Consider the following 13,291-nt stretch of genomic DNA (forward strand, 5'->3'; position numbering starts at 1 on the left):
TAAAAATATTTGTCTTTTCGTATAATTTCTGATCAATTTCAAATCATGCTCAGCCTTCAATTTCTTGCTGATAAATTGTATATTCCAATAATTGCAGATTGATTGTTAGGGTCCTGCTTTTTCAGTTTTTATAAGAATTAAAATGTTTGATTTTAATTAATACTTTAGACTAAATTTGAATATTTAGTCAAAATTTTGTTGAAAAGTATTTTTGTTGAACAAGTCTTTAATAATATTTTTGCTACTGAATTTTGGGTGGAGGGAAAGAGGCGTTATTGTTCGTATGGATGGAAATTCTGCGTGACTTTTGATTTTCTACGCGGATCTCCCCTAAAACCCAAAGAATTTTCCTAGCAAGGCTCATGATGCCCCCCTCCCTCGCCTTTTCCACCTCTGTGTCGATAGGCAGGCAAATATTATATCTTATGCTACATAGATGGATAATATCGCAATGGAAGGGGCACTATTATCCCTCTCCCCACATGGCACCAATAATAAGCTGCAGGCCATAAATGTTATCGGGAATCAAATTTTTGATTTCTATCAACTCCCCTTCATCAAAACTTGTTGGATGTATATCTTAAGGTTTAGTGAGAGTAAGGATTTTTAGAAATTCAGAAATCAGAAATAGTTTATTTAAAGACAGCTTTCATAGCCGTAGATAAAAATCAGAAACTAAATGCTGCAGCGATTTACAAACCTATTTTTGAGGCATTTTGTTATAAGCCCTAATAAAAAAACGTTACGAACGAATTGTAAAATCGATTAGTTCTGCAAGGCAGTGGCACTTATTTGTTCTTCTTTGTGCTATTAACTACTGAGTTGGCAGCATGGGGTAGAAAATGTGGGTGCTTGGGACGAGCAAGGAGAAATTGCCCGAAACGCATTATCAACTGAAACCTGAGATCTCTAAGAGTTTCAATCTTTAAAGACTCAAGAGCAGACTTATAATCTACAAATTTTTCTCCAAGGATGATTTAAACTGTTCTTTTTTGGACTCCTTCCCCATCATCACTTAGATATTCAACATTATGAATCTGAGGCCCCCAAACGGGACCTGCATATTCTAATATGGGACGTATATGTGTTAGATATGCCGTTTTAGCTGATTTACTGGGAAACCCGAGCGGCGAATTCAAATCAAAGAACGTAGTGTACAGTTGCCTTTCTGGACTAGCCCTTGAACATGAACACTAATGAGCGATCGGCGCTAAAAATGACTCCCAGGACTATAGTTGACGATACAAGCGGAAACCAGGATCTCGTTTCAGCGGATTAAATCTAACGATTTTGGTTTAGCTTTCGTTGATCCGCAAACTATGTGTACTACATTCTTCTTCAAATTATGTTAAAAGATCAGGGCTGAATTGGGGTATAGCTTAGATTGTATCTACTGTGAACTTAGAAGCGCAGATAGATCGTCTACGTATTTAAATCGGTCATCCTTGTTGTCCGTAACATTATTAAATACCGCGAAGAAAAATAGAGCGGCTAATTTGGTGCCTTGATGGGCTCCACATGTAATCTCTTCCCAGTCAGAGTCGAGATCACCGGCAAAGAGGGTGTAGACTCTCTGATACTGGGAACGCAGGAAATCAATAACAAGCAGTAAGATATGTTTACATGCGCCAATTCTTTTGAGAATCGTAGCAGCCACGAGGTGCTTAATCAAATCAAATGCTTTCCCGTAGTCAACGAGTTGCAAATCAACGAAAGCGTCTCCAGATTCGAGCCATTGTACGATCAGGTGATAAAGCCTTACTAAATACACTGTGGTACTATACCCTTTTAAACAACCATATTTGTACGGGCCAAGTGAATCTGCGACTTGCGACATAAGTTCACGGCAAATAAAGGACTCTCACGGACTTAAATAATCACCGCTTTGAAAAGTAATAATCAAAAGCGTTATCTACGCTTTTGGAATGCTACACTTTTGGAACGACACTTACGTAAGCCTGTTTCCAAGGCTGGGGGAACAACTGATTATTGAAGCGCTGATTAATGACCAAAGTTAGAGGTTTCGCTAGAAATATAGCGTATTCACGCAAAAGTTTCACTGGTAACTCGCCAAGACAGTAATCATAGTTTCCGTATCTCCCTGTAAAATTCGTACTCAGAAACCTGCTTGATTTCATCGCATTCGCTGTCTTCTATCAGAGTATTCAACTCAACTTCACTCAATGATGGATACGTGGTAGAGATTTTGGTAAAGAAATAATTGACTTCTTTTGCTGATATCAAAGTCCCATCTGTTTTCAGCTTCCGTAGCTCCCTACTAACAGATTTTCGTCATCTTTTTGACTGTTGAATGTCACTTACGCGAATCACTATCAAGCAGGAGGGCAATTTTCTCAATAACATACTTCTTTTTACCATATCTACTGACAATGAAAATTTTGCTTCCGTAACTTTTTTTTGCAGCTGAAATACACCCTGGACTACTTCGGCATCTAAATTTGATCCGCTTTAGGTCTTTAGCGATCCACGGCTTGTCAGGTTCAAAAACTGGCATTACTTTAATCGGAAATAATTCAAAGAACTTTTCGAGCAGCAGGCAGTTGTGTTTCAACCTTAAGGTTCAAGTCAGTGATTGAGCATATTTCTTCGAATGAGTAATTACCAGTCCACTGACCAAAGGCACATATAGAGTCCCGGTTTTGTTGACGAACTGTTACTTTGCTTCTTTTCATTTTTGGCATGTTGTTCTTCGCTTGTTACAGGATTACAAAATGGTCGGCTGTTTGCCATGGGCCCATTGAGAGCAAAGGGCGGTAAAATTCACTGACATTGGTAAATATCAGCTCTAAGGTGCTGCCACTTTGATGGGTTGGGAATGTTCCCTAACTGTATCAGATCAATTGCATTGGATAGCCACTGTTCGTTGGTCTGGTTAAAGTCGCCTCAACAATAAAGGCAGGAGCCACATATGCACGTCGAAACCTATCAAGGTAGGATTGCGGGTAAATCACAAGCTCCTTTCTGTTTTGGCACTTCCAGGATAACAGACAGATGCCATTATCAGGCACGAAAAGTTCTTCGGCAGTTAGAAAGGCTTACATTCAGCCCAGATTACTTCATGACAAAAGTCACTGGGGGCACTGTTAAAAAGACAAGTGTAGTCTTTGATATATCCGATATCGTTTGTCATATCCCAACATTTAGTCACGATTGCTATTGGTACACTGCATTCTCGTAAAGAGACTTCTAGCTCGTCCATCTTGTTAGTCAAAGAGCGAGCGTTGGTCATGAAAACAGAGGGAATTTGCAATTTGGCAGACAGGAGTTCAGGACATAAAACAGGAGGAGTTTCGCTAGAATCAGCTGAAACAGTCACATCAGCATACCACGGCGTTAGAGTTGGTGGGATTTCATAGTGCGTCTGAAAGTCTATTTTTACGAGCCACGGTAGTCTAACTTTAGTCTGTTTAGTCTTTAATCTGGTAGACAGATCTGATACATGCACTGGGATAAAATCCGCGCTTGCCTCTGAGTGTGCAATCGATTGCAACATGATCCTCTTTGAGGCAAAATCGCAGCGTGGTGCCGCAAAATATCAGAGAACAGTACTTATCTGTGGCTCAATCTATTTGGGCATTTAAAAAAGGCACACAAAATTTTAATTTCCGTTAGAATGAACCCTCTCTCGATATTTTAGGACCATTGGGTCGATATGATAACCCTTGGACAAAAAAAATGAACATGCACTCGTGTTCTTTCTTCTGGAAAAAAAAAAATCAAGATTCCACACTTTTGTAGATAGGAGTTTGAAACGTCTACAGTAGGGTCCTTTGATATAGAAAATCTAATGGTATGATTTCCATGAATACCTTTGGCCACTGGTGGTGTTTTCTCCCCTTTTCACAAATCGGACAAACGTGTCCTAAGTTCTCAATATAATAACTATAACTATAACTATAACTAAAAATACATTGGGAAGTCAGGAACTTATTTAAGGAGGCTCATAACTGACTAAAAATTATCTTAAAAATTTTAGTCAAGTAAAATACAAATATAACTAGGATTTACAACTTTAAACGAGCCATAATTTGGTATGTATCTATGGATTTATTTTTTCTCGAAAACGGCTCATTATTTTCTTTATAAAAATTGGCCACTACATTTTCTGGCGCGAAAAAAAATAATCTAGATAGGTCAAGACTTCGAAAAATATCGTTTTCCCACCCCCTGCGTTTCAATCAATTGTTCTTAAATTTTTCTTAATTAGACCTAAGTATCAGCCGGAAAAGAACTGTCAAAATTAAGTTTGACAAAAGAGCATGGTTGGCTCAATATCAATCACGTTTAGTGTCAAAGGTTCCGATTGAAGTTAATTCAGCTTTGAAAGGGATTTTAGCAAGACATTCAACTAAAAGTGTTATTATTTCGGGCTGGACTGTTAGTAAAGTTACCTTGTTGTTCCTTTGCATATGTCAATGCAACTAAATCTAGAAAACTAATCTGAAAAGTTTTTTTTTCTTGTATGGGTACGGCGTTTCCACAAAAGAGGGGCGGGGGGAGGTCTCAACGTTAGGGTGAAAGGGGAGACACATCGAATGCAGTTTTTTATGTCCAAAACTCGAGATACCCAGCTGTTGGGGTTTGCACTAAGTAAGCTTGCAAGCTAAATTCTATTTTGGTCTTCCTGTTCTGGGCCATTGAAAGATAATATTGTTCAAAAGAAGCCAGGGATTTGAACTTAAATTTAGGGGATTGGCCAGGGGCAATCTAAGGTCCACCCCTACAGAAAGTGCTTTTGTAAAGAAGTGGTGTTTTGTTTTTAAGTCTACATCGAGACCCCGTATAGGGAGTCTGTTTTTTTAGAGTTGATATATATATCTGTGTTTTGTCAAACAATACCGGGAAATACCGTCACTGGTATATCGTGTGGGGGCCTTTTACCCTCCAAAGAGATAGCTAGAGATATTAGTGGTGACCCAGGTTGGGTGCACCCTTGGCCTAGAATTTGGCCCATTTGATCGTCTAATTACGTTACCATACTCTGGAGCAGGGTATACCGTAAAAGGGTACTAATATACTCTATATTTACGGTACAGGAGTGGTAACTTTACAATATTTGGCGCCAGAGAGGCTTTCCCCTCCAATAAGTGTTGCAGCTTTTTGGTGCCACTGCCAGAGTGGAGAAGAATTCAAAAATAAAAATTACACCATCAATATCACTATCGCTGAAAACTCCTGGCTGGGGATTTGGAGTCTCCCATCATGGTTGCAGCAGTAGCAGCAATCAAGTAAAGAGCGATACACAAAACCCTACTAACTAAAATTCTAAAACCTGTATGAACAATATTTTGCCGTCTACTTTTTGCTGCTTTTTTTTTGCTGGGGAATGAATTTTTAGTAATTGTAATGATCGTCGCTTCATACTGATGACAGACCTACCACCAGTGAAAAACCGTAGTCTCAAGAAAATCATGATATTCAGTATGAATAGATCTATGATGAGTCCAGGGGGACAAAAAACATATTTGATTTTGATGTCCTTGGTACTCAGCTTTTATGGCAACAAAAATACAATGCTTAAACTGGAATTTGGATGATGTTATTTGTGTGCGGTAATGCACGGGTGCTTGTAATTTGTGCAGTTGACAGTTTTACCGTAAAAGCTGAGTATCAAGGACATTAAAATAAAAATGTTTTTGCCCCCTGGATTCATCATAGATCTATTCATAGTGAATATCATAATTTCCTAAAATTTTGTTTTGGTTGTTTCAAAATTACGAAGTTTCTAAGGCATTATTCATTTTTGTCATTATTGCCACGTTGAACCGTGAGAAAAAAGAAGCAAAACTAGCAAGTTAAATTTGTTAATGCTTTTCCCACAAAAGCTCAAACGTTAACCATCTATTGATTCCCAAAGAAGATTATTCTTTCAAAGGAAAGATATAGCTTCTTAAACTGTTTGGTGCCATATGCTTTTTGCTGATGTTTCACCTAAGTTTCTTCTTTTTAAGTTAATTGAAAAAAAAAAAAAAATTAAAGAAGAGTAAACACATTTAGACCTTAAATCCACATTTAGACCTTAAATGTGTCTTCAGATGTGTTTAATGCATCCAAGTAGAGTTGACAGTCGTCTCTCATCGCCGCAGCTGCCCAGACATCCGCCAGTTCGGGTTGGAACGAGTTTTTGACATTTAGGAGGTCAGCTCGCTGGTTGCGCCGTCAGGTGTTTCAGTGGCTTCCTCTTCTTCTGGCACCGCTTGGCTACGGCTGGAGATGAACAAATCTTGACGAGCTTATATATAACAAATCTTGACGAGCAGAAATAAAGTTCTATAATAATTTAGACCTAAAAGGACCAGAAATTACTATCAATGAATAAATGAAACCGAAAACAAACAGAAATTAAAATAAATAATCACATCAAACATAAAGATAACACATCTAAATGAATCTATACCATCCTACTGGTATAGATGAATAAATAAATCCTAAAAACAATCAACAATTAAAATGACTAATTAATTCAAACTTAAAACAGACAGAAAATACTACAAACAAAAGTTCGGCTACTACATCCCTCATAACATTTTAAAGACTATCGTGTCATTAGATTTATTGAAAACTATATGTATTTTGAACAGTTTGTTTTGTTTTGCCAAAACAATGAAGAAAAATAAAGTAAAAGCAATAACCAAGAAGACTGGAAATTGCAGCCAAAACAGCTGCACAAGCTCCTCCTTTATCCCAACCTCTTTACACCCTTCCATGAAGTTTCAAATTCCCTTAAGTGTTTTCTCATGTCATCCTACTGCCCCATTTTAGGATGAACTGCTTTTTGTTTGGCCGTAGATGCTTGATCGATGTGAATGATGTTTGACAATCTCTCATCCTTGATCCGCAGAACATGTCATACTCATCTCAACCATTCTCTCTTTATAACCCTATAAAGTGGGATTGAACCACATTTTCATACACCTTACTGTTGGAAATACGGCCAGTCAGACGGGTACCGACAATAATCTATCAACAATTTGTTTGGAAAATATATAAAAAATCCTCCTCCGTCTTTCGGAGCGCCCACGCTTCAGAACCATACTTGACCACAGTCATCACTGCTGCTTTTAATGTCCTAATCTTGGTTCACAAACTTATCTTCCTGTTCTTCCAAACTTTTTTTTAACTGTGAAAAAACTCCCTGGGTTTGTGCTACTTTTAACTTTTTCAATGCACCCATCATCTTTAGTTATAATACTACCCAGATTAGGAAAGCTGTCCACTTGATTGAACTTCTCGCTGCCCAACATTAATTCTTGCACCCTTAACTCTCAGGGTGCAACATTTTGCTGACATTTTGATGTTGCCCATAATCTACAAAACTGAAGACTAAATAGGTATGAAGATTCGGGTACTTCTCAGTTATTGATGCCAGAGTGAACATTTGGTTGACGTATCCTATCCCCTTCCTAAAACCGCATTATTCTTCTCTTAAAACTTTATATACAGCGATCTAAGTGTAAAAAGTATCATTATATTAAGTAATTTGTGTCCTACAAAAACAAGCTAAAGCCTCTATAATTACCACATTTACTATTATCCCCTTTTTCATAGAGGGGTTTAATTCGATTCAAAGGAAATGGGAACTTCCTTTGAGGGTATTAAGAGGGAGGCTTTGAATAGATTGGGATGGAGGAGGAGGAGCGTGCGTAGATGTGTTGGGCTCAGGTGGCTTGGTGCAGCGCTAAGTTCTGAGTAGTATTTGTAGTAAGTTTAATTAAAGTTTTCCTATAGTCCCAGGTTTGGTGGACCAGTAGTATGGAATTTTTTACTAGCGAGTATAAGGTTATCAGAAAATGTTAGCCAGTTTAAGAGTAAACTGAAGAACCATCTTCTGAGAAGAGATTAAATAAACAATATAAATGGGATGGCTTATTGTCTTGTTTTTGAAGTATATTTTTTTTCTCCACTCTATCTCTCTTCTTCTTTTTTCGGTTTGGTTTCCTTTCCCACTTTTTTGTCTCATTTCATTTTTTTTTGTTAATGTTGCCGGTATTGTTGTTCATTGAATGTCTATCAGCCACTACGAACAAGTCTTTCTAAAGTGGCTGATGTGGTTCTTTTGTATATTGACGATATGTATAATAAAAATGTTCTTCTCTGTCTCTCTCTATAATCGCTAGGTACTTTAACTTTTTCAAAAATCTTATTCATTATCTTCAGTAATTTATGTCTAACTTTACAACCACCATATTAAAAAAAAAAACAAAAAAAAAAAAACAAAACAACTAATTTACCACACTATCATCACCTGGAGCCTTATTATTTTCTAATCCTTTCTGTAATGTCACTAATTCTTCCTCACAAAACAAATCTTCCTCCGCTTCCAAAGAAAGTTTTTATCCGTTGGAATGTGACTAGATTGTTCATTTATTTATTATTTATTAGATTGATTATTAGATTATTTATTAGATTATTATTTATATAGATTGTTATATTATTTATTATATTATTTATTTATTATTTATTATTTATTTATTATTATTTTTTTATTTATTAGTTGACCGTAATTTCTGATCGTTTCAGGTTTGCATTATTATATAACTTTATTTCTGCTCAATTTAGGTCTTCCTATGGCTCTTTTGTTTCTTATGAGAAACTTTTCTTTACTTAAAGTTTTTAAACAATTAATTTGCATTCGTTTTTTATTGCCTATTTTTTCATATGATGGTCACTTTGACAACCTGATTGCATACATTGTGTCTTTAGATTTAGTTCAACAATTTCCTAAACATTCCCTGAGTGTTTCAGCTTAATACCCTTAGCAGTCCTTGATATGCTGCACATATGCCCTTTTTACAGCTTGAATGCCTATAATATCTTTTGACTGAATTCGGAATCGCCTCACCATTCCTTGAAAATTTCATCCTAATACCCCTCACCATCCATAAGATATTGCAGATACGCCATTTTGCCAACCCGTATGCACATAATGTCTTTTGATCTAATTTAATATCAAATTAATATCTACTTGGAGAATGTAGGATTCTCCAAGCAGAATCCTCCATCGGATTCTGTCTATTCTATTTGCCTTACGGATACATTGCTGATGCACTATTTTGACAACCTGAATGTCCATAGTGTCTTTTGATTTAGTTCTACATTCCCTGATAGTTTCAGCTAAATACTCTTAGTCGTTACTGAGAGGTTGCAGGTACGCCCTTTTGACAACCTGCATTCACACAGTGTCTTTTTATTTAATTCAACATCCCCTCTGCATTTCATAAAAGTCTCAACCTAATACTATTAGCAGTTTCTAAGATATTGCCGATATCCTATTTTGACAGCCTTGGTGCACGTAGTGTCTTTTGATGTAGTTCCATATTTCCTGAAAATCTCAACTTTATACCCTAGGCTGTTCCCGAGATGTTGCAGGTGCGCCCTTTTGACAACCTGCATACACATAGTCTCTTGTGGTGTAGCTCATCTGCATAGCACTCCCTGAAAATTTTCAACTTATAGCTCCCGAACTATTGCAGATACGCCCTTTTGACAACCTTGTTGCACACACTGTCTTTTGATTTGATTCAACATCCCCACCCTCAATATTCCATGAAGGTGCCAGCTTAATACACTTAGTCGTTCCTGATTTATCGCAGATGCTCCCATTTGACAACCTGTATGCTCTGAAAATTTTTTGAAAGTTTAAACTCAATATCTTAAGCCTTTCATTAGGTATTTTACATGCTAAACTTTTTCTTTGTAAAACATTTGCTTATATAGTTGGCCAATTGGCATTAATATGGCCGTTGCCCCTGGGCTTTTTGGATGGTGGCATATCCTGAGGCTTTTTTATTTAATCTCTCGACTATTTTGAACAAATCTGCTATTGAATGTCTTTGGAGGTTACAAGGGGCTGGGTCCTCCATCGGATTCTATCAAAACTCAAAAAAGAGGATCCTCCTCAAAAAAGAGGAGGAAGAGGTGCTTTTGCCAACTTATCACATTTGACTCCGATAAATGATATACGAACTTTTACTATCTAGTCCAATGAGCCCCTTCCCTGCAGTCACTCCTTCTGTATGATTTACCTCTGGGGTAAACATTCATTTAAGCCTTGTGGCTATTCAATGCAGGTAGTGTCAGATCGTTGTCTCTGATTTGGTCCCTGCAACTACCAAAAAATGCATATCCGCCTACGGCGGTCGTTTTAATCAACAAATCAAGTGCACATTTTTCCTGAATTTTTAAATATATACCTGAATTTACAATATATTCTATATGTTAACCCTCAAACAATTAGAAAAATCAGATTTTATTTTCCTTCATACTTCAAGACTTTGTAAATATTTTTTTTTGTATTTGAATTACTGTGATGAATTTGATGGATTAAATTTTTCAGTCTTGTCTGTCGTTAATACTAACAATTCGTTGTTACCCTCTGCACATAACAAAAACGCACCGATGAGAAGTATAAACAAAGAAGAAAAATAGGAAACTGAAAAAAAACGAATGTACTGTATAACTAAAACAGTCTGAACTTTTAATAACTCATTCAGCATGTTTCAAATACTATGAGACGTCGCAACATACAACATTTGGCACTTGCTCAGCAGGAAATTAACAATTCTATTGCTGTGGCCAACAAAACTAGATCACAGGTCATCCAGTTTTTTACAATGGAAGGCCTAAATATCTATGAAGGCGGTCACTGATCCAAAAATGAGGAACTTGGATTTGTCAGAAGCTGTGGAAAGACCAAGTTCATTCAGTGCGGAGCAAATAATATTAAAGGTGTTCTGAGCGGCTTTTGGATATAACAGTTTGGAGACGAAAATCGTCTGGGTTTGACAAGTGACTTGCATCGATAGATTGCTCAATTACGATGGAATCTGTCAACTAACTACTCTGATAACGTCATTAAATATTGCAGGAAGTAGAAAAGAACATTGATTAACAGCGCACGATACGCGAATGGAATTTTTAACAGTACCCTGCAAACGCATCTGGACTAATGCCTTCTGATACCTGGTCCATAAGCAGGCGAATACGAATAGATTACGCTTCTAACGAGGGAGAGTAGGCTGTTGACTAGGAGTGAAGAACGTAGTCAAAACCCTTGGAAATGTTGATGGCATAAACGTGAAGGTTACTTTTGACTTTTTATGCCTTTTAAGGATAGCGAGAAAAGTTAAAGGGCATTTGCATGCCGAGTCCTTCACGAAAACCAAATTGATTATTTCTGTAGTCACACATTTCATTACAGATAAACTTCTTACGAAGTTTTCCCATCGTCAAACATACAGTTATCGGTCTGTATGGGTTGCAAGATTTAGTATTTTTTTTCTTCTTAAAAATGCACGTTACAAGACCTTTACATAGCGCATCAAGCATATAGTGCTAGGGGATTAAGACCTGGAATGAAATGGCAAGATGTTATGTCATTTTGGATACTAATTAAATGTCTGGGATACTGGCCATCTAAACTCGTTGTTTTACCTGGCTTTAAATGGCAGATAAGTGCTTGAATAGATGCCTGTGTTAAGTATTTTGCGGGGTCTAGTTTCGCGAAGTGACCCAGAAGTATTTCGAAAAGTTGTATCAAGAACAGATGCATCATCAGAAAAATAAGAGGAGAAGTGAACTTCCCAAGAGGTCATATTGACTGGGTTGTCCTCACATGAAGAAAACGGGGTAGTTTTACATGCAACGCTTCAACAACCTGGGATCATTTTTAATATCCTGCAAAACATTAGATATTTGATTTCGTTTCCATTGCCCTACAGTTTTTACATAAACACACTTCGTAGATTTAACAATTTGAAATAAACTACCTGACTTGGGAAAGCCACAATTGACTCAAGTGTAAAACCAGAACTTGTGTTGATGTTTAGCCCTCCGGAGGTCGACTTCCTTACTTTTCCTTCTTGTGCCCGCACTCAACTATGGCTAAAGGAAGAAGAGCCGAGATGGCGACGTTGATTGAATGAACTAGATCTGCTACATAAAAATCCAGATCTAAAGTAATCCATTAATGGACGTGCATTGTAAATGAAATACTATCCATATTTTCGACAACGTAAAATGTAATGTGCTTCCATGCTGAGGAAGATCAAAGACGATTCCAACATGGATTGGAATGGCCACTTAGGCTTTCTCACATGAAGAGTAAAAGGAATAAGTAAGTCGAAATTGGAAACATAAGTGATTGTTAGTTCGGATGTCACTTGGAATGTCGTTAATGATATCCTGCATATATGGAGTGTCTTTAAGGCCAAAATCCAAGATTAAGGTGTAATCTGGATTGTTTATCGTGTTTATTTTTTCCTTAATGGTAACTACTTATTCTAAGGTCAAGACATTTGTTAATCTTTTTGATCAAACAACCACATCTACTAAATAAAAGGAAGGTTTTTTATTTCCTCTGACGATGAGTAAACCGTTAACAAAATCGGTCGGTAAGCCAAGTGTGACTCCTGGAAATGGAAAGCAAAACTCTAAAAGCAGAATTTTGGCAACAATGTATGCATTAACATTTCGTTTTTATGCTGTTTTACAATATATAAGATTCATTAACTGTAAATGAAAGGTTAGTAGTATAAGAACATAGCATAATTTAAGGCAAAGGGCGAAACGCCCCCCCTAGATAGGCTTTTTCCTCAACAAAATTACGCCATCAAAGTCAATTGGTCAGAGAATAGCTGATACTAGAATATATCTTAAAATATCAGATGTGCGTGTTCACTTGTTTTTTTTTCTCTATTCTTATGTTTTGATTTTATTTAACAGGGATGATGGTATGGAGCCAGCGCGGTTGTCACCAAGTATCGAGAGAAGGGCCATTCGAGCGGAAATCTAAAGTTCTAAAGACCTTTATGAGTAAGAAAAGAGATTGCGCCATAGAAAAATCTTAATTTCTTCAGTTTTGTGCGAAAAATTATCAAAGTCTTTCCTAAATAAGGTTGAAATGCTGCCAGGTATGCTTCTGACATTTAAATTCTTTGGGTTGGTCTCGGAGCCACTTTTGCGCCTGATTTTTAACTTTTTTTTATTGTGTCAAAAATTTTTCGGCATGTCGTACATTGTTATGAAGAAAAATTGCACCTTTAGTCGAAGAATTATAGCCATTGTAGTCCAAATCTCCTGAAAGGCCGTTGGTTTGTAAAACACTTGCGATGGCTGACAGAATTTTAGAATTCTTTCCTGAAGACATTAGTGAATCCTCAACGGGAACAGCGTTTGTTTTTAGTTTAATGCTACTCTTTACTTTCGTGTGAAAAAGAATCTCAAAAGTGAAGATCACAGCATAAATATATATATGAACAGTTGTGAAATA

The 13,291-nt window shown here is 36.9% G+C and overlaps 1 protein-coding gene across 1 annotated transcript in view; it reads left to right on the forward strand.

The window, feature by feature from the left end:
- Window positions 1-13,291, forward strand: part of LOC136026035 (G protein-coupled receptor kinase 1-like) — a gene marked incomplete in the record, with an annotated part of 161,755 nt that overhangs the window by 27,468 nt on the left and 120,996 nt on the right.

Source organism: Artemia franciscana, chromosome 4, assembly GCF_032884065.1.
Source record: "Artemia franciscana chromosome 4, ASM3288406v1, whole genome shotgun sequence".
Lineage (NCBI taxonomy): Eukaryota > Metazoa > Arthropoda > Branchiopoda > Anostraca > Artemiidae > Artemia > Artemia franciscana.